Raw genomic sequence first — 21,701 nt, 5'->3', positions numbered from 1 at the left:
TCACCTTTCACTGTAGGCAAATCCGCCACCTCAGGGAAAATGATGTATCTCCTTACGTGTTTCAGCAGGGCAGACAACACTCTGGACAAGACGTTGGAAAACATAGGCTGGGACATCCCTGATGCCATGGCCACTGTTGTCTGAAAAGACCCACTTGCAAGGAAATGGAGCACTGACAGCATTCCAGTCGGATGGCGGATTGGTGACATCAGGTCTGGCTCCAACTGGGTACATAGTTCCTGGATTGTGGCACGGTCAAACCGGTAGGTCACGATGACATGTCGCTCTTCCATTGTCAACAGGTCCACCAGTGTCGGTACACCGGCGGATTCCGCCATCTTCCAATATGTCCCAACTGACGGTGCCTAAGAAGGACAACAGCGAAGAAACTGTCAGCATTCCTCCAGGTATGTACCCACAGTCACACACAAGACTACGCCAGACAATTAACCCATTCGGGAAAGGTTTTGAGTGTAGGCCTCGGTATGTGTGACGCAGTAGTAATTGAAGCCATGTGGGCCCCTGAAATGGCGGCTGCCTGACCTCTAAACTGGGACATTGGAATTGTGGGGTAACTGCGCTGGCGTTGGACACCGTCGCAGTAGGTGGTCGTAGAGTGCGGCGCAATGCTGCATTGGTTAACATTGGACCCTATGGGTCCCAGGAGCCAATGAACAGGTGCGCTGGCGGTGATGATGCGCACCGCCGCGGACGTCACCGCCGCGGACGTCACCGCCATTTTCTATCTGTTCAATCACTAGATACCTGACCTTCGACAGGAGAGGACCTACACTGCTAGTGCTGCTGTGACCTTGGTCTGGAAGCGACGATGGCTGCTGCGTCTGGGGAAAGGGCCCCTGCCTTCACTGCACAGGAGTTGGAGAAACTTGTGGATGGGGTCCTCTCCCAGTATACGCTACTCTACGGTCCTCCAGACCAACAGGTTAGTACACAGGGAGCACGTTGTATGGGCTAGGCCTGGGTGGAGAGGGCTGAGTGGATGAGGGAAGGGGGCAGAGAACATAGAACAGTCATGCATGGGGATGAATGGGCCACAGGGATAGAGTTGGGAGGGGGCCAATTACAACGACGGTGCTGTAGGTAATGACTGTTCCTCTTTCCTTGTGCATGTCATGTAGGTTAGCGCCCACCAGAAGAGGGACATTTGGCGTGCCATCGCCAAGGAAGTCCGGACCCTTGGGGCCCACCAGAGACGGGGCACCCACTGCCAGAAGAGATGGAAGGACATTCGCCGCTGCAGCAAGAAGACGGCGGAGGCTCAGCTGGGGATGGCCTCCCAACGTGGGAGGGGTGCCCGTCGCACCATGACCCCCCTGATGTTCCTGATCCTGGCGGTGGCCTACCCGGAGTTGGATGGCGCTTAAGGACATCACAGCAGACACAAGGGGGTGAGTACAACCTCATCCTATGGACTTTGCGTGCAGTGGAGCTGTCTGGATGGGGGTGGTGGGCTGTGGGTGTCCCTAGGCCAGGGCGAGTTAGGTAGGCAAGGCCCCTCCGTTATGTAGGCCATGTGGCACTCTACCCCAGCTCAAAAAAATGGCACATTGATGTATAGTTGCCCCTTTGCCATCCATGTGGGCAGATTTCTACCATTGCCATGTAGGCCATATCCCAGAAATTGCATGTGCAGAGGGCAGAAGCACGGCGTAATGCAGGGGGCTGCTGCGTTTGTCTTGTCCGCCAATGGTAGCGGTGTGCCATGCACTAAAACTCTCTTTCTTCTGTCTCCACCCTTTTTCTGCTCTCCCTGTCCTTCTGTACATCAGCATCATCAGGCGGAGGTACAGTGGCACCGGAGCACGAGGGAGCTGCATCCCACATGGCCATGGAGGGCCACACCACAGACTCTGAATACACCAGTGGGACGGAGGGCGAGGGGAGCTTCACGTCGGCCACAGGATCACCAAACAGCGACACGGACTCGTCCGCCGATGGGAGCTCCCCTGTGGTGGCGGCACCATCTGTGCGCCTCACTTCTACAGGTACAGCCGCCACCTCCCCTACCAGCACCGCCCTCCCAGCAGCCCCTCAGCGTTCGCCCCGTGCCCGCTCACCCAGGAGGGTGGGCATCACCTTCGCCCCAGGAACCTCAGGCCCTGCCCCAGTCACCCCAGCTGCCCTCAGTGAGGAGGCCATTGACCTCCTCAGGTCACTCACTGTTGGGCAGTCTACCATTGTGAATGCCATCCAGGGTGTAGAACGAGAGTTGAAACACGGTAATGAATTCCTGGAAGGCATTCATTCTGGTCAGGCTGTCCTTCAGCGAACCCTGCAATCTCTGGCCTCAGCACTGATGGCAGCCATTGTCCCTGTGTCCAGCCTCCCCCCTCCAACTTCCTCCACCCAGACCCAATCCCCTGTACCCCAGCCCATCCCATGCACACCTACAGACCAGCATGCACACAAGTCAACACACACAAGTAGCTCAAGCAAACATAGGCACCACACACACACACACCACAGGCACTCACACAAGCATCACACCCATACAGACACAGCAACATCCACTGTCTCCACTGTGTCCCCCTCCTCCTCTTCTCCCTCCTCCCTCCCAGTCTCGTCTACACACACACCTGCATGCACCACATCTACAGGCACTAGGACTCGCACCAGGACACCCAGCACCACAAGCCGCTCCCCTGCACTCACCACCTCCACTCCCATTTACACGTCCCCTGTGTCCTCTCCCAGTGTGTCTGTGACGCCCCCTCCCAAAGTACACAAACGCCGGCAATCACTCACCCAACATCCATCCACCTCACAACAGCCTCCAGTACCTGCACCTGCACCCAAAACAGCTAAAGTGACACCTCCTACAACCACCTCCTCTTCCTCCACTCCCAGAGCCCCTCCAGCTACCCATCCCAGTGTACGTCAGAAACTGTCCTTATGTCAAATTGACCTTTTTGCCCCCACCCCCCCCCCCTCCAATTCATCAGTCCCGTCGTAGTGCCTCAGCCAAAAAGCCTCCAGTACCAGTGGTGCGTGTACCAGGTTTTTGGAGTGCCACGTCCAGCAGGGCAGGCAGTAGGACCCGGAGCCAAGGCACTGTCAGCCCACCCCCTGTTAAGGCTCCGAAATTGGAGAGTGGACGACGGGACCGTGTCAAGACTCCTGGTGGGACAAACAGTGAAATGGGATCCAAGGCGATTGGTGAGTCATCTGTAACTCAAAAGAAGGTGGGGAAGGTCCTGAGGAAGTCTCCCCAACCTGTTGTGAGTGTCACGGCGGAGAAGTGCGCCATCATTTCCGGCGGTCTAGAAACAACCGCCAGCACCGTCGTTACTGGTCAGGAGACCACCGCCAGAGTCATAGCCCAGGAGGGCTCAAGTATCGTAACTGGTCAGGAGACCACCGCCAGAGTCAAAGCCCAGGAGGGCTCAAGTATCGTAACTGGTCCAGAGACCATCGCCAGAGTCATAGCCCAGGAGGGCTCAAGTATCGTAACTGGTCCAGAGACCACCGCCAGAGTCATAGCCCAGGAGGGCTCAAGTATCGTCACTGGTCCAGAGACCACCGCCAGAGTCATAGCCCAGGAGGGCTCAAGTATCGTCTCTGGTCAGGAGACCACCGCCAGAGTCATAGCCCAGGAGGGCTCAAGTATCGTAACTGGTCCAGAGACCACCGCCAGAGTCATAGCCCAGGAGGGCTCAAGTATCGTAACTGGTCCAGAGACCACCGCCGGAGTCATAGCCCAGGAGGGCCCAAGTATCGTAACTGGTCAGGAGACCACTGCCGGAGTCATAGCCCAGGAGGGCCCAAGTATCGTTACTGGTCAGGAGACCACCGCCACCGCCGGAGTCACAGCCCAGGAGGGCCCAAGTATCGTTACTGGTCAGGAGGCCACCGCCGGAGTCACAGCCCAGGAGGGCTCAAGTATCGTAACTGGTCAGGAGACCACCGCCAGAGTCATAGCCCAGGAGGGCCCAAGTATCGTTACTGGTCAGGAGACCACTGCCACCGCTGGAGTCACAGCCCAGGAGGGCCCAAGTATCGTTACTGGTCAGGAGACCACCACCACCGCCGGAGTCACAGCCCAGGAGGGCTCAAGTATCGTAACTGGTCAGGAGACCACCGCCAGAGTCATAGCCCAGGAGGGCCCAAGTATCGTTACTGGTCAGGAGACCACCGCCACCGCCGGAGTCACAGCCCATGAGGGTCCAGAATCCCACAGCCCCGCTGGGCAATGATGGAACGTCAAGCCACACACCAACGTCCAGTATGGAGTTCATCATGCCACACACCAATGCCCAGTGTGGAGATCGTCATGCCACACACCAATGTCCAGTGTGGAGTTCGTCATGCCACACACCAATGTCCAGTGTGGAGATCGTCATGCCACACATCAATGCCCAGTGTGGAGTTTGTCATGCCACACACCAATGTCCAGTGTGGAGTTCATCATGCCAAACACCAATGTCCAGTTTGGAGTTCGTCATGCCACATACCAATGTCCAGTGTGGAGCTCGTCATGCCACACACCAATGTCCAGTGTGGAGTTCGTCATGCCACACACCAATTTCCAGTGTGGAGTTCGTCATGCCACACACCAATATCCGTACCAGAACCGCCATGGTGAAGACCGCTGAACAGGGCAAAGACCGCCATGGTGAAGACCGCTGAACAGGGCAAAGACCGCCATGGTGAAGACCGCTGAACAGGGCAAAGACCGCCATGGCTAAGCACCGCTGAACAAGGCCAAGACTGCCATGGTGAAGACCACTAAACAGGGCAAAGACCGCCATGGTGAAGACCGCTGAACAGGGCAAAGACCGCCATGGCTAAGCACCGCTGACCAAGGCCAAGACTGCCATGGTGAAGAACGCTGAACAGGGCAAAGACCGCCATGGTGAAGACCGCTGAACAGGGCAAAGACCGCCATGGCTAAGCACCGCTGAACAGGGCAAAGACCGCCATGGCTAAGCACCACTGAACAAGGCCAAGACTGCCATGGTGAAGAACGCTGAACAGGGCAAAGACCGCCATGGTGAAGACCGCTGAACAGGGCAAAGACCGCCATGGTGAAGACCGCTGAACAGGGCAAAGACCACCATGGCTAAGCACCGCTGAACAGGGCAAAGACCGCCATGGTGAAGACCGCTGAACAGGGAAAAGACTGTGTGGGTATGAATAGTCCGGCACATCAGCCATCGTTCTCCCATGTGCAGCTGGGACTGTGACAGGACATGTACTTTCACGGGGAGACTCATCCAGTCTGGGCACCAGTCCCACCCAGTACCAGTAGAGAACTGCATCTACTTGCGAAGATGTGTCTTTGCACTCCCCAGGATGTAACAGTGGGCAAGCCACCCACTGTAAAGACTTGAGAGACTGTGGCTTTGCACTCCCCAGGATGGCACAGTGGGCAACCCACCCACTGAAGTGACTTGAGAGACTGTGGCTTTGCACTCCCCAGGATAAAGCAGTGGGCAAACAACCCACTGGAGAGACTTGAGAGACTGTGGCTTTGCACTCCCCAGGATAAGGCAGTGGGCAAGCCAACCACTGTAGAGACTTGAGAGACTGTGGCTTTGCACTCCCCAGGATTGAACAGTGGGCAAACCACCCACTGTAGAGACTTGAGAGACTGTGGCTTTGCACTCCCCAGGATTGAACAGTGGGCAAACCACCCAGTGTAGAGACTTGAGAGACTGTGGCTTTGCACTCCCCAGGATACATCAATGGGCATGGAGCCCCGTCGTGGATCTGGCTTCGCATTCATCTGGCTGAGGTGCCCTCCCCCCTTCCCTTCCCCCTGAGGTGCCTGTATTGTTTCTATCTGATGCCCCGGCAGTGTTCTCTCGGATTTTGGTCAGGTATCTATTGTGGGCGTCGCCCATGCATTTTTGGACTGTTGGTGCACGGACATTGTTGTGTACATCTCTGCACTACTTCTTGTATTGTACATTTATTTTTGACAGATTTTGTGATATATATATCCGTATATTTTTTAATGAGTAGTATATTGGCACAATACAAAGTTTGACTGCTATTCGCTTTGTCTTTGCATTCTTCCGGGGGGATTGTGGGTTGTTACTGTGATTTTTGTGAATGCATTGGTGTGTATGTTGTAATATGCGAGGGTGGGGGTGTTTGGTGGGTGTCCCCATAACTTTTGCCTCCCCCCTCCCCGTGTCGTAGGTGCTGTACTCACCGGTATGTTCTGCGCCTACGTCGCTGTTGGTCGTAGATGAGCAGGAATGCAAGGGCAGGTAAGATTTGTAGTTCCGGCTCCATGGTGTCCTCGTTCCTCGTGGGATGTGTTGAGGTGAGCGTTTTCCCATAGCACAAGCTGTTTCCGCCGTGTTTTTATCCACGGTGAATCCGCCCCGGAAAAGGTGGCGGATTGGTGTGTTGTGATAGTGTGGGCGGTACATTGTCTTCCGCCTGTCTGTTGGCGGTGACCGCCGCGCTGTTTGTCTGTACCGCCGTTGCGGGCGATGTGTTAAAGTGGCTGTCTTAGTTGGCAGTTTCTGCCAGGGTCCTAATTCCCTTTTTTTGTCGGCCGGCCTGTTTGCGGTATTACCGTAGCTTTAACACCGTCCGCCAGGGTTGTAATGACCACCTTAGTCTCTTTTTCGAAGATTTTATTCAGCGGGATGAACCTGCCAGTCCAATCCGACCTCCTGGAGCCCTTCTCCGGATACGCGGCGCAGGAATCCTCGGTGGAGATTTTTACCTTCGGACTTAGTCGTTTTTTCGAGGTGAAAATCCTTTGATCGGGGTAAACCTGGATCTTGATCTGACGTCCCTGGAGCCCTCTTCGGATTCGCTGGCTGGGAGGTCCCGATCAACATTTTACCTTCTGACTTAGTCTCTTTTTCTGAGATTTTCTTTACCGGGACGAACTAGCAAACCAGGCTGGGTCGTGGTTGAGGCAAGCCGGCTAGAGTTGCTGCGGCGGGTTGGTCCCTCTATGGAGCTTTTTTTCAAAAGTACTCCAAACTTCTCCAAACTTCTGGGGCTTCTCCCAGATGTCCTTTTAAGGTTCTTTTGAGGTCCACAGCTCACCCCTATGGTCCAAAAGTTCTGAGATGGTCCTTGGGGGGGTGCGGACTACAACTCCCAGAATGCACCTGGTGAAAACTCCTTTTTGGCCACTGGACAGTGGTCAGCTGGTCGCCTTCTTCAGGAGTTGGTGCAGGGGACTCTGGTTAGCAATTTTTCACCTGTAGCAAACAGGGAGTCCCTCCTTGAACCAGTTGAAGCCAGGCAAAGTCCTTCTTGTGGTGAAGCCCAGGTGTGCAGCTAGTGCAGTCCTTCTGAGTGCAGGTTCCAGGTGCAAGCCAGGGGTCCAGCAGGGCAGTCCTTCTTCTTCTGTAGTTCTTTCTTGTTGGATGTGGTAGGGAACTGAGGTGTGGATGCATGTCCGCCAGGTTTATCGTTGCTCCTGGGTGAAAAGCAGGGGGGTCCTGGTTCTCCAATCAGATGCAGGGTCCTTCCCCCTGTGATGACCACTTCCTGGGAAGTGTGACAAAAATCAATCCCAGGAGGCAACATTCTCCAAAAATCCATCATGGCTGAATCTGATTTTTGGAGGTTACATCTGGCTGAGCCCACCCACCGGTGTGGCTAAAAATCATAAACACACCGCTCTCCTGCCCTCTCCTAATCTAATCAAGGGGGCACCTAGTTGTCTGGGGTTGCAGGATGTGGGGGTGTTGCTAGTTGCTCCAAATGTCCTTCTCTGGCTTGGATGACCAGTTTGGCACTGGAAGTTGTGGGATTTATTATAACAATTAATTTGATACCAAACTCTTGATATCCATTATTTAAGGGGACTTTAAAAATTAAAATAAAGTCTCCTCATTCTAGCCTATGGAGGCTATTCACTACAATGAGGGAAAAACGAATTTGGCTGTTTTTACCTCACTAGGGCTTATAAAACTACATTTATAAGGTCCCTGCTTATAGTTACATGGCACCCAGCCCTAGGGGCACATAGGGCACATCTTAGGGGTGACTTATATGTAAAAATAAGGTAGTTTAAGACTTTGGAACTAATTTTAATTCCAAAGTCGAATTTGCATATAACTTTAATTTAAAAGCAGCCAGCAAGGCAGGCCTGTCTTTAAAATGGCACTGGGCACCTCAGCAGTGCACCTATGGGTGCACTACCTATGCTGTGGTCCCTAAACCTACATGCCCTACCATATACTAGGGACTTATAGGTAGGTTAACTTGGCCAATTATAATTAGCCTAATTTGCATATCCATTTTACACAGAGCACAGGCCCTGGGACTCGTTAGCAGTACCCAGGGCACCATCAGAGTCAGGAAAACACCAGCAAAAAGTGGAAAATGGGGGCAAAAAGTTAGGAGGCCTCTGCAATCAGCCCTGTTTTCTCACACTCAGTCTGTGACAAACTTTTACTTGCATAAGCCACAATATGTCTTTGAGCATGTGACTGTCCACTGTGCGGTGCAAGAATAGCACCTAAACCTACTGTGCTAACATGAACAACAACTTCAGTATGTAACTTTGGATCAAAATATGCCATTCAGGAGTGTTTTCAATTGCTTGTTGTTGGACCTGGCCCTTTTTGCAGGGTCATCCCTAAATGTTTTACCTCATCCCTCCTATTTTGTCTGACCAGTGTTTGTTGGCATTAGGACTCTGGGCACTTTACCACTGCTAACCAGTGCTAAAGTGCATATGCTCTCTGTGTAAATTGTATTGATGATTGGTTTATCCATGATTGGCATATTTGATTTACTGGTAGGTCCCTAGTGAAGTGCACTAGAGGTGCCCAAGAACTGTAAATCAAATGCTACTAGTGGGCCTGCACCACTGATTGTGCCACTCACACAAGGAGCCCTGTGAACATGGCTCAGACCTGCCACTGCAGTGTCTGTATGTGCAGTTTTAAACTGCTAATTCAATCTGGCAAGTGTGCCCACTTGCCAGGCCTAAACCTTCTCTTTTTTCTACATGTAAGGCACACCTAAGGTAGGCCCTAGGTAGCCCCATGGGTAGGGTGCAGTGTATTTAAAAGGTAGGACATGTAATGGTGTGTTTTACACATCCTAACAGTGAAATACTGCCAAATTCATGTTTCAGTGTTGGAAGGCCTATCGCCCTCATAGGTTAACATAGGGGCTGTCTTTAAATAACTTTACAGTACAGATTCCCTTTGAGGGCAGATATAAATTTAGCTTTGTCTTGTTAAATTCACATTTCTCAGCATTTAGCATTAAACCTACATTTACAAGTAAACAACACACTTGCCTTAACGCTTTGACATGCTCTTTCTGCTTAACTTTGAAAACCAATATGACATCCATGTAGGTGAAAGCATTTCCAACATGTTGTATGATACATCTAATGACAACTTGGACAATCTCAGCAGAAAACTAAGGGCCTGGTTTAGATCCAAGCAGATGGAATACTCCTTCGCAAACATGACGGATATCCTATCCACCGTATTATGATACTCATAAGAGAAAATGGGATTGTGATATGAGAGACCAGATATTTGTCACATTTGTGATGGAGTATTCTCCTCCGCCAGAATGTAAATCAGGCCCTTAATCTCTTGTATTGGAACAGACCAATACGTGTAGTAAAGTTTGTAATGTACCTGCAATTCTCCTTGAGTTCTAACTGATTATATCCTTTATTTAAATCAAGGTGATAGAAGACTTTTGCACCATTCGATTGTGTTATCATGTCAGCAATGTGTGGACCTGGATGTGCTTACTTTTTATTTCGCCTTACAAACCATCACATTGCAGGCCATTGACTTTGTGTGAAAATAACAACCCACATCTGAAACATAACTTCTTTTCCCATGGAGACATCACTTCAGCTTTGTTTTTCTGCTCACATTTCATGTTCGTGTCTGACTTACTCTGGGCACCTTCGGCCTCCATGTCAGCAGCTTGTTGATCAGCACACCCTTCAGCTCTGGCAGTCATGAGAACTCTCTCCAGTCTAAAAAAATTCTCAGCATTCAATGTATGAATGAATTTGTCAAACATCCATTAATAACTTGGAGATGTATTGCTTCTTCACCATTAAATTAGTTGAATCTGCAGTGTTTTATGAGTACATCCAAAACTCTAAAGAAATGTATCTATGGTTTTGCCAATTCTTTGTCATTCTTGAATGAAAATGTACCGTTTGTAATATACATTCGGCATTGGATTGAACTTGAGATTCTAGGCATTTTTAATTTGACAGTACGTAACTTCATCAGTTTGCTGCATTTTCTTTATGACTTCTTTTACACCATCACCAGCAAAAGTTTGGGGTATTTAAGCTTTTTATTATCTGTTTCGTCTAGTGCATCAATTAAATAATCACATGTCTCTATCCAAGCAGTCCATCTGTCACCAATATTCAGCTTTCTGGTGGTACTGAATGTTGGTCGTGGTTTCAGGAAGGCGCCAGCAGTGTAACTGTTCACTGGAGTGGTTGACACTGCCACTGGAGCGCTCTCTCTGCCAGAAATCAGGATCTGTTCCATTTATGCCCCTACCCTGGCCCTGCAGTTTGCCAGCCTCTGGGTCATCTTTTATGGTCTCTGTTAGAAATGGGGTCTTTGGCTGGCAGTCAGGTTACCCCTTGTCCAAGCAAGGACCCTCACTCCTGTCAGGATAAATCACACACAATCCAAATTATCCTGTGCCCACTGTAGCTTGGCACTTAACTTAGAAGGCAATGTGTAAAGTATTTGTGCAATAAATCAAGCAATAACACAGTAAAAGCACCACAGAAAGACACCACACAGGTTTAGAAAAATATAAGAGATTAATCTGATTAAATTAAGGTCAAAACAAGCAAGATTTGATAATCTCTAGTTGAAAATATCACTTTGATATCAATAAGAATAGTCTTAATTTCTTAAAAGCAATAAATGTCTCTTGTAAGCACAAAGTACCTGGTCTGCATCAAAAATTACATGTATGGAGACCGCAGAGGAGATGCGTGGAAAATGAAGGGTGTGCATCGGATTTCCGGACGCACACAGATGATGCGTCGATTCTTTCCCATGCGACACGGGCTCTGCGTCGAATTCCGGTGCACAGGCTTGAATCCTCTTTGCGATGCGGGGTCTTTTCCCAGGGATGATAGGGAGAAATTTTGGGTGCGCAGGGTGAAGTCACAGGGGCTGAAAAATCCAGTGGCCGATGCGTCAGAGTTTTCTGTCGTGCTGCAGGTGCTGCATCGATTCTTTATGCAGGAAGTTGGGCTGCGTTGTTCCGGTTAGGTGATGCGTCAATCAGATAGGCTGTGCGTTGAAGTTCCCGTTGCAACTCTGGTGCTGCGTTGATCTCCACTCAGGGAGCCTGGCTGCGTCATTCCAGGACAGTGATGCAGGGATTCTTTCACTGCGAAACAGGCTGTGTGTCGATTCCAGCAGGCTGTGTGTCGATTTTCACCGCACAAGAAATTTCTTTGCAGAGATTAAGTCTTTCTGGCCCTGAGACTTCAGGAACAGGAGGCAAGCTCAATCTAAGCCCTTGGAGAGCACTTCTCAGCAGAGCCAGTGGCCAGAAAGGCAGCAGGGCAACAGCGAGGCAGCAGTACTTCTCAGAAAAGCAGTCCAGGTGAGTCCTTTGGGCAGCCAGACAGTTCCTTTTGGCCGGTTGTAGGTTCTGGGGTAGAGTGTCTGTCTCAAGGAGTATCTTGAAGTGTCCAGAAGTGTCTAAATTGGTAGGGTAAGAGACCCAGTTTATATACCCAAAAGTGCCTTTGAAGTGGGGGAGACTTCAAAGAGTGGTTTTGAAGTGCACAAGGTCCCCTTTCAGTACAACCCTGTCTGCCAGGGTCCCAGTAGGGGGTTTGGCAGTCCATTGTGTGAGGACAGGCCACTGTCCTTTGAAATGTAAGTGGCAGGCCCTCCACCCTTCCAGCCCAGGAAGACCCATTCAGTATGCAGATGTGAGCAGGTGTGACTGAGCATTCTGTGTTTGTGGTTGTCTGGGTGAAATTCACAAGAGAGCTGTCAACCAGCCCAGCCCAGACGTGGAGTGTAAGGCACAGAAGGATTTAAGTGCAGAGAACTGCTCACTTTCCAAAAATTGCATTTCTAAAATAGTAATATAAAATTCAACATCACCCGTAAGCACGATTTTGTATTACCATTCTGGCCATACTAAATATTACCTGTCTACCCCTTTCTGATCAGAACCTACCATTCAAACAGTATATCAGGGTAACCCTAATGTTAGCCTATGAAAGGAGCAGGCCTCACAGCAATGAAAAACGAATTTAGGAGTTGTCCACTACCAGGAGATATAAAACACACAGATATATGTCCTGCCTTTTACCTACACAACACCTAGGCCCTCTGGGTTACCTAGGGCCTACCTTAGGGGTGACTTTATGTAGAAAAGGGGAGTTTAAGGCTTGGCAAGTACTTTTAAATGTCAGGTTGAAGTGGCAGTGGAACTGCACACCCAGGCCTTGCAGTGGCCTGAGACATGGTTAAGGGGCTACTTATGTGGGTGGCACAATCAATGCGGCAGGCCCAGTGCCCTTTACTAGGGACTTATAAGTAAATTAAATATGCCAATTGGGTATGAGCCAATGTTTCCATGTTTTAAAGGAGAGAGCATATGTACTTTAGCACTGGTTGGCAAAAAGTGGAGAGAGGCAGGAAAAGAAGTTGGGGGTGACCACCCTAAGGCTGTCAGGTCTAACAGTCTCCAGATGCAGAACAGCTTTCTGTAGGAACTCTCACCACTGCAGCTATAGATGTCTTTGTAAGCATCTTCAGCAGCAGTATGATGACTCTCTTTAATTAGTTCAGGTAAGCATATGACCCTTTTATGTACTTGATTGCCCATGTTTTCAATCTATCTTTTTGCTTTTTGAACACCATCTCCACCTTTCAGCACTTCTGATGGCAGCATTATTGTGTATTCCGCCATTGCACATTGCTGCACTTTTCAAACCTATTGTGGCCTCCTTCATCAGTAGTGCTCAGTATACTGTATAGCTCTATATTGCGCAGTAGTACGGTACCTTTCTGTATGACCTTGATCGTTATCCCTTGACCACTGATGCATAGATTTCTCAGTAAAACTTTCTTTATCTTCAAATGCTTTACATCGGCTGGAGTTGCACTTTGACTCTACAAGAACAACTGTCATTTCAGCACGTTGATAAAGGCACATGTGACACACATGAGCAGTTTCCTTGGACCACAGCAAATTCTCTGGGAGAGCACAGTCAGTCATTGGGTTACCTATCCCCATCTTGTCACCAGTTGTAGCGTTCTGCCCAGGCTTGTTACCCGCCAATGAATGTGCCACACATGTAGCTATTTATTACATACCTTTATTCTTTAGCGTGTAACCACAAACTCAGCATTCTAAGCTTGCATTAATTGGCCCATGTTCTAACACTTACGTCATTGTGCTATCCAGTCCTTTTGGAATCCAAAAGGTTCCACCATTCATACTCACAAGATATAACATCCAGGACATTAGGAATGGTGCAGGGAACCAGGGAGAGATCACAAAAAGGGCAGAAAGCGATTCAGATAGAAACAGCAAGAAAAATAATTAAAAAATATAGGACAAAGTCAGAGAAAAGCAGAGATAGGGAAAGAGCGAGCCTGGAAGAGGCAAGTGAAGGGAGATGTTGGAGAGAGAGTAAGAGACACATAGAGACAAAGAGAGAGAAAGAAAGATGTGAATAGAAGGACAATAGAAAAAGATGAGAGACGTGGAGAGAGAAAGACATTGACTGATATAGAAAGAGAAAAGGAGGCCCAGAAAGCCAGGAAGGAATGAGACCTAATGACAGAGAGTAATAGGAAGAGGCGGGAAACGGGATAGAAAGAGAAACAATGATAGGCAGGGAAAAATATAAGAGAGAGAAAGGCGGGAGAGATGGGAGAGAGAGCGAGAGATGGGGCAACAGCAAGAGAGGAAGAGAAAGACAAGTAAAGATGGAAAGAGGGAGAGAGAGGGCAAGAGAGAGTGTCAGGAAGAGTAAGAAACAGCATGGAAGAGAGAGCAAGAAATACAGGGATGGACAAGGAGAAAGGAAGGGAGAGAGACTGAGAGAGGCACCAAGAGATAGTAAGGGAGAGAGAAACTAAGGTAGATAACAAGGACAAAGAGAGACAAAGAATGACAGGAAGAGAAAGAAACAAACCAAGACCAACAGAGAGACAGAAGGTGATAAAGACAGCATAACTAACATCACATACTATCACTGAGTGGACTTGAACATAATTATCATTTTAATACATGGGAGCTGCAATATTTATATAAAAGTCTGTCTTCAATGTCCTTATTACCGGTGACTTGTGCTATCCCCAGTTGCTTGTACTAGATGACATGACTGCTCTACTATAATAACTTATTACAGTTGAGTTCTGATATCACAGTAACTGATGCCAGAGTCAGTAACCGAGAAAGGCAGGCCACAGAGTGTAATTTAATCTGCACTTTAAAAAATGAAAATGAAACTGGGTGTTTTCTTATTCTGCTCTGTTTTTCTAGAATAACATTGACAAGTAAAAAAGAAGATATTATGGCATCATGTTTATTTTTCCACTCTTTAGGTATGTATGAAAGATAAAATTGCTCTGTATGTTTCTACACTTTTCAAGTTGCAGTGTTTTTTAAATCTTACACATATTAAACTGATTATAGTATTGTTTGACAAATATCTAACTGTTTTTAGTTCATGCAATTATCCAATAGAGGTTCTAATATTATTCCTCTTCTCTTTTACATGAAAGAGCATCACAACAAGGAATTAAGTGGTTTGTGGAAAGGTTGGTGGTGTGGCTATGTAACATAAGGAATAAAGTACAATCTGGTGTACATTATAAGGATATTTCAAGTCACCTACATGTCCCATGACCCTATAAAGGAACTCTGCATTCACCCTTGTACCTCCATATGGTCACAGCACTCCTTGGTGAGTTGCCACATGATTATAAAGTATGATAAGGGGTCATCCCAAATGCCATTACACACTCTCTCTATTGGGACTTGAATATGAATGTAACTAAATACTATCTCTATGGTGTCCTGGACATCACTACAATCACACACTATATAGAAATGGGTAATTGAATATGACCATGATTTCACACTGTATATACAGGGACTTGAACATGACTATGATCACACACTATCTCTGAACAGACCTTGGCATCACTATAATCATGTTATCTCTGTGAGGATTTGAATAGGAGTATCATTGCACACCACCACTGGGACTTGAACAACACCACCATCAAACACTATCTTTGTGGGGACATGGACATTACTATAATCACACACTATCTCAGTGAGGACTTGAACATAACCATCATCGCACACTAAATATAAAGAGACTTGAACAGGACTATAATCTTACACAATCTCTGCGCAGACCTACACATCACTATAATCACATACTTTCTCTGTGGGGATTTGAACATAAGTATCATTGTACACTATCACTGGGGAACTTGAACAACATTATCATCACACACTATCTTTGTGGGGACCTGAGCATCACTATAATCACACAGTATCTCTGTGTGGACTTGAATATGATTATAATCACACACTATACATAAGGGGGCTTGAACATGACTATAATCTTACACTATCTCTGACCGACTTAGGAATCATTATAATCACTGTGGGTAATTGAAGATGGGTATCATTGCACACTATTACTGTGGGTATTTGAACAACACTATCATCACATACTATCTTTGTGGGCACTTGGGCATTACTATACCCAGGCACAATCTCTACAGCGACTTGACCATAACTATAATCACCCATTATCTTTGTGGGAACCTGGCCAGGTAGAACCTGCCACTATAGTCAGGGCGAGTAAGTTACACACTAAAGATAACCTGTGCTCACCTCCTGGATGCTTTGCATAGTGCAGTCAGGCTATTCTCCAAGGGTCATGTGTAAAGCATTTGCACAACACACTTACACCAGTGACACAATAAATACACCACAAAAGAGACTCTACACAGAATGATATTAAAAAAATGTTTCTTATATTGAAGATATATACCCTGGCCCATAGCGATATAAATCATGACTACTGTGCTTACTATATCATAGAACTCGTTATTCTAGCCAATGTAGTAATCATCAGTGATATACAACATAACCCCAGTGGCTATTGAGGTCATATAATGTAGCAACAACACATAAACCACTAAGCGTCACACTTGGAATGCATCTACCATAAATATTTCACAGATAATGCAGCCTGTAGAGGTCCCAACACACATGGATCACAATAAATAACCTCAGGCAAAGGACCGCCTGGGGCCCTAATGGTATGGTAATCCCTGGACATGAGGCGTCCTTGCACCACCTACTAGCTGTGACACAGTGGTTTTATGAAAACCAGTAGGCTGAAGGAACTCCTGTGTGCCTTCTATATGTTTTAGAGTAGTGTCTTAAACAGTTGTGATACCCAGAGTGGGTCCCCAATGAGATCTCACTCTTGCTAGGCAGAGCAAAACCAGTGGTCAACTGTCCCAGGGTGTGTTGAACAATACTTTGTTCAACTTCTGATGAACCCAAAGCCCTCTCAGGGCCTCACTGATCGCAGGTATGTAGGTGCCCACCCGGCCAAGATCCAGAAGAGCATGGGCCAAAGTTTCGTCTCCCTTCTGGCTCCACTCAACTTTGGTACCTTCTGGGGACAAGAGGAAAGCTCTGCAGGCCACAGGTAGGACCCTTAGGTGACCCGCTAAGGCATTAGTAGTCACAGCAATCCCTGTCGTCGCGAGACCGGACCGCACTGGTCTTTCCCCCCTTGCATTCAGGACTGACTGTGATCAGAGGCTCAGGCGAACTCCTCCCTTTAGGGTTTCGCCTCCACGTCGGATGGCCAGTAGAATCAAGGGGAGGGAGGCCACGCTGAAGGACTCCTCTACAGGCAATGCAGCATTCAGTACGCCAGCCTGACTAATGTGGCCACATGGAGGGGGTGCACACAGTGCGGCCGGTGAGGGGCAGCCCAGTCATCACACTGAAGGCAGAAAAGTGCATAGCTCACCAGGTGCCAATCTGCTCCAAGGGCAAAGCACTCCATGCTGTCCTTGACAAATGCCCCACAGCCGGTACAGCGAAAAAGAAGGGCCCAGCACACACTACCTTCTTGATGAAAGGGTAAAATGAAAATGCAGCACTCACCACGCGCTAGATAGGAGAAATCAGGGGAATTAAACAGTGCCCCCTATATGCTGGCCCCCTGGAAGAACACTAAGGGGGTGGTAGGCAACCAGAAGTGGGTAGGCAGACCAGCACAGCAAAGTCAACAATTTCAGTCGCAATCTCTCCTGGTAGTCCCACAGCGCCTTACAGAACAGAGGCAGAGTACTGGCAGGCGGCAACAAACAAAAAAGCCATCCATTGAGTCCTTTATGACACTCACCAGCAGCAGGTAGCAGGGCTATAGCAGAAGAGAAGTCCAGTTGAGTCCTTTGGGGCAGTGCATTTGAAGAGAAACACAACCCCCTTTTAGCCCAGCCTTGGCTCCAGACATCAGAAGGGGAGTAATTCCACCCATTCTGTGAGGGTCGGACAAAGCCTATTGACATGTGAAGGACTCTCCCTCTCTCCAACCCAGGATGACTATCAGTATGCAGATGCCTTTTCTGTCACACTCAGCCCCTCCTGTGTTGTGGCTGTCTAGAAAGTATGCACCAAGTGGAGCTTTCACTCTGCCCTAGATGTGGATTGGAGTGAGGCTACAAAGCACTTAGGGGCTCATTTACAAGCCCCTGTGCTCCACCGGAACATCACTTTTATGATGGCCTGGTGGCATCCACTGCAGATCCATATCTACAAGGCCAAGTAAAACCACCCTGTGTGGCTTTACAAGTCCTTAAAGATATGGAGTGAAACAATGCAGAGAAAGTCACTGCGTTGTCTCACACTGCAATGGGGAGGCGTGCCATGGGCCTATGGGGGTGTTCCCACAGAACACCCATGGCATTTGACACATTCCCAGATTTACAAGATTTCGTAAACCTGGGAATGCGTCAAAAGCCTATGCCTCTCCTTGGGAGGTGTAATGGGGAAAATAACTTTATTTCCCCTAATTTTTTTTCCTCTTTCTATGCGTGCTGCATTTTGCAGCACGCATAGAAAGGAGAAATCCCCTCCAAGGTGTTCCTTCCTGCATGAAAACAATCCCCCCTACAACAGACATTACTACTTAGACATTTATAAGGGAATTCCTGATGCTAACCTATGAGAGAAGCACCCCTCACAGTAGTGAAAAACAAAATAGGAAATGTAAAACATATAAGTACCTGTCCAACCTTTTACATACTCAGCGCCCTGCCCATAGGGCTATCTGGAGCCTACCTTAAGGGTGACTAAAAAGGGAGTTTAGGCTTTGGAAAACAGTTTGAATTGCCAGGTCAATGTGGTAATAAGCTACGCAGGCCCTGCAGTGACAGGTCAGAGACAAGTTTGAAAGGCTACTTCTGTGGGTGATGCAATCAGTGCTGCAGGTCCACTAGTAACATTTAATTTACAGGCCCTGAGTATATAATATACCACTTTGCAAGGGACGTATGAGTAAATTAAATATGCCAAACAGGTGTAAGTCAATCATACCAAGTTTTAGGAGAGAGAGCATATGCACTTTAGCACTGGTTAGCAGTGGTAAAGTACCCAGAGTCCTAAAGCCAACATAAAGAGTGTCAGAAAAAATAGGAGGAGAAAGGCAAAACATTTGGGGACAATCCTGCAGAAAGGGCTATTTCCATCATACACAATGATGTTATTACAAGTATCTGTCGGCCACAGACCCGAACACAATACTTTGTTTTTCACATGTATGTATATTACTGTAACTTGTAAGTGATTGTGCACTTCCATGCCTTGATTCTTTCAGCATTGCTGTGCTGACTGGATGTTGACATTGGTATCCAGAGTACACTGTGCTGCCTTTCCCAGGTTGCAATTAAATCTGTGTTCATGATTGATGGATGGCATGCTTGCCAGCACTGTGTCAGACTTTGTGAGTTTCACTTTGCAATATTCATTTACTTAGATTGTGGGCAACTTAGACTACAGAACAGGTGAGGCTTCACATTGGTTACATATGTCAATGCAGCTCCTGTTCAGCGGTGCCTATCTCCACGGCGGGGCCCTGTTCAGCGGTGCTCTTCTGCACCGCGGGCCCTGTTCAGCGGTGCTCTTCTGCACCGCAGGCCCTGTTCAGCGGTGCCTATCTCCACGGCGGGGCCCTGTTCAGCGGTACTCTTCTGCACCGCGGGCCCTGTTCAGCGGTGCCTATCTCCACGGCGGGGCCCTGTTCAGCGGTACTCTTCTGCACCGCGGGCCCTGTTCAGCGGTACTCTTCTGCACCGCGGGCCCTGTTCAGCGGTGCCTATCTCCACGGCGGGGCCCTGTTCAGCGGTACTCTTCTGCACCGCGGGCCCTGTTCAGCGGTGCCTATCTCCACGGCGGGGCCCTGTTCAGCGGTGCTCTTCTGCACCGCGTGCCCTGTTCAGCGGTGCTCTTCTGCACCGCGGGCCCTGTTCAGCGGTGCCTATCTCCACGGCGGGGCCCTGTTCAGCGGTACTCTTCTGCACCGCGGGCCCTGTTCAGCGGTGCCTATCTCCACGGCGGGGCCCTGTTCAGCGGTACTCTTCTGCACCGCGGGCCCTGTTCAGCGGTACTCTTCTGCACCGCGGGCCCTGTTCAGCGGTGCCTATCTCCACGGCGGGGCCCTGTTCAGCGGTACTCTTCTGCACCGCGGGCCCTGTTCAGCGGTGCCTATCTCCACGGCGGGGCCCTGTTCAGCGGTGCTCTTCTGCACCGCGGGCCCTGTTCAGCTGTGCCTATCTCCACGGCGGGCCCTGTTCAGCGGTGCTCTTCTGCACCGCGGGCCCTGTTCAGCGGTGCCTATCTCCACGGCGGGGCCCTGTTCAGCGGTGCTCTTCTGCACCGCGGGCCCTGTTCAGCGGTTCTCATCCAGCAGGTCAAGGGAGCCAGACCTGGCCTGGACTCCCTGTTCAGTCGCCCTCGGACCGTGACGTTTCTGGACCCTTCGGGGACGGACTCCTGGCCTCCTTAGTGTCCTCCTTCCCAGCTGGGATGTGGCATGTGGGGTCCACCTTCTCCGCGCTCCTGCTGCCCTTCCGCTCCTTTGATGGGGCTCTCGAGCCCTTGCCTCCCCCAGATGGTGTGGGTGGTGAAGTGGCCGCACTTTGCTCCTTGGGGGCAGCCCTGTCGGTCCTCGCACGGCGGTCCTTGGTTTTGCGGGTCCTCTTGCCGGGGGGGGGCTGGCCGTGTCCTTGCTGCTGATCGATGTGTCACTGCTGGCAAAGGGTGGGCTCCAGAACCCAGGCACAACAGTGACACCCGAAGCTGGGCTGGTGGTGGCTGCGGTGCTCTTGGGACTCTTTGAAGATGGATGGGGGAGGTCATCGGGAGGAAAGAGGTTAAGGTTAGCCAGGAAAAGTTTTTTAGGGCCAAGGTAAAGGGTAGGAGAAGTGGAGATGGAAGTGGAGGTAGAGGAGGTGGTTGTAGGAGAGTCAGGTGTGCTGTCATTGGGTGAAGGTGCTGGTGCTGTAGGCTGTCGTGAGGTGGATGGCTGTTGGGTGGGTGGCTGCCTGCGTTGTTGTGTGTCTTGGAAGAGGGGGTGACAGACACAGTGGGAGAGGACACAGGGGACGTGTACATGGCAGTGGGGGTGGTGACTGCACGAGTGTGGACTGTACTGGAGGGTGAGGTGGTGATGGAAGCACTGGCTGATGTTGGGGTGCATGCAGGTGTGAGTGTAGACGTCACAGGGAGGGAGGAGGGAGACGAGGAGGAGGGGGACACAGGGGTGGCAGTGGCTGTTGGCATGTCTGCATCTGGGTGTTGCTCGGGTGAGTGTTTGCGGGATCTGTGGTGCTTGTGTTTGGATGAGCTGCTCTTGGGTGTTGAGGTGTGTGCAGGCTGATCTGATGGTGTGGATGGGATAGGCTGAGGAACAGGAGACAGAGACAGGCTGGAGGCAGTCAGAAGAGGGAGGCTGGAAACAGGGACAATGGCTGCCGTCAGTGCTGAGGCCAGAGCAGTGAACGCTTGTTGATGGGCAGCCTGACCCGAATGAATGCCCTCCAGGTACGCATTGCTCTGTTGCACCTCCCTTTGCACACCCTGGATGGCATTCAGAAGGGTCGTCTGCCCAACAATGAGCGTCCTTACCAGGTCAATGAGCTCCGCACTGAGGGCAGCAGGGGCAACAGGGGCAGGGGCTGAGGTGCCTGGGGCGAAGGAGACGCGCGCCTTCCTGGGCGAACCGGCACGGAGCGAAGACTGAGGGGCTGCTGGGAGGGCGGGGCTGGTGCGCTGGGTGGCGGCTGTACCTGTAGAGGCGGGGGGCACGGATGTTGCCGCCACCCCTAGGGAGCTCCCATCCGAGGACGTGTCGCTTTCGCTGCTCTCACCAGCGGTCCCCGTCGTGGTGCTCCCCTCGCCCTCCGGATCACTGGTGCCCTCGGTGTCTGTTCCTGGGCCCTCCGGGGCCTTGTGTCCTGCAGCTCCCTCGTGCTCCGATGCCATATCTCCTCCGCCTGATGATGCTAATGCACACATGCACAAGAAGATGAAGAGAAAGGGTGGGGGTAGAAAAAAGAAGACCAGGTTGAGTGCATGCAATGTCAACACCGTTGGCGGAGAGGACAGACACAGGTGCCTAATGCACTAAGCCGCGCATTCGGGGTAGACTA

This window comes from Pleurodeles waltl, chromosome 6 (assembly GCF_031143425.1).
Source record: "Pleurodeles waltl isolate 20211129_DDA chromosome 6, aPleWal1.hap1.20221129, whole genome shotgun sequence".
In the NCBI taxonomy this organism is placed as follows: Eukaryota; Metazoa; Chordata; class Amphibia; order Caudata; family Salamandridae; genus Pleurodeles; species Pleurodeles waltl.
Note: the sequence above shows the minus strand (reverse complement) of the source record.